The sequence below is a fragment of the Tupaia chinensis genome, unplaced genomic scaffold (genome assembly GCF_000334495.1).
Source record: "Tupaia chinensis unplaced genomic scaffold, TupChi_1.0 Scaffold000355_1, whole genome shotgun sequence".
In the NCBI taxonomy this organism is placed as follows: domain Eukaryota; kingdom Metazoa; phylum Chordata; class Mammalia; order Scandentia; family Tupaiidae; genus Tupaia; species Tupaia belangeri.
In genome coordinates this window covers 13,212,765-13,213,737 of record NW_006159850.1, presented here as the reverse complement: position 1 = coordinate 13,213,737, position 973 = coordinate 13,212,765, and the positions used below count along the sequence as shown (strand labels likewise).

Genomic DNA, 973 nt, shown 5'->3' with positions numbered 1-973 from the left:
CTGGTTCTGGGGCACAAACCACGGTCGACTACATGGGAGTCCAGCGACATAGCCATTACGCTAACTGCTGGTCCCTCTGGTCAAAATTTTTAAAATAAGTAAATAACTAAATAAAGTTAAATAAAATCATTCTTTAAGAAAAAAAAAAAAAAAAAGAATGCCAAAGGGGACCAGAAGGCAGCGTAATAGTTAAAGCACTGGACTCCCACATGGCCAACCACAGTTTGAGTCCCAGGCCTGGCAGCTTGAAAATCATGCTGGGTGTGTGCATACATGCTCGAAATTCTAGAAGGAGAATGGAGAAGGGATTGCTGTGTGGCCATCACCCTGAGGGTGAGTTCTCACTTTCCCTCTCACTGTCTCTCTCCTCTCTGGTGAGTGCATGCACACTATGGCAAGAACCTTTAAAAAAAAAAAAAAAAAAAAAGAATGCCCAGGACCAGGCAGTGGCACAATGGTAATGCAACTGGACCCAGATAGGAAGATCCCGGCTTCCCGTCCCGGACGTCCCTGTGCAGACCGAGCTTGCATGTGTGTGCCATGACCCTGGCTGGTGGAGACGAGGGCAGATCACAGCACGCAGAGCCTGCTGGGGGTACTTGTCTCTCTGTTTCTGTCATGGAAAAATAAATAAATAAACGTTTAAAAAGGGGGGGCAGTAGGGGGAGTGGTGGTTAAGGTGCTGGACTCCCACATGACCAACTGCAGTCCAAGTCCCGAACCTGAAGGCTTGCTTTCTCGCTCTACCTTTACCTTTCTCTCTCTCTCTGGTCAAATTAAAAAATAACAATGAACAAAGTGGAATTCAATAAATAAATCATTCTTTTTAAAAGATGACAAATATCACCTATGATTGTGTGAGACGGGTATGCAAGATAATGAATATATTTCTTATCAAGGGGTAAAGGAGATTTCTGTCTTACAATAAAAGTATACCAGAAGGCAAACGAATAAAAGAGAAATCTAAGGTGTC

The 973-nt window shown here is 43.8% G+C and overlaps 1 protein-coding gene across 3 annotated transcripts in view; it reads right to left on the bottom strand.

Moving 5' to 3' along the window:
* WDR59 (WD repeat domain 59) overlaps positions 1-973 on the bottom strand; it is a gene marked incomplete at its 3' end in the record, with an annotated part of 95,421 nt that overhangs the window by 55,441 nt on the left and 39,007 nt on the right.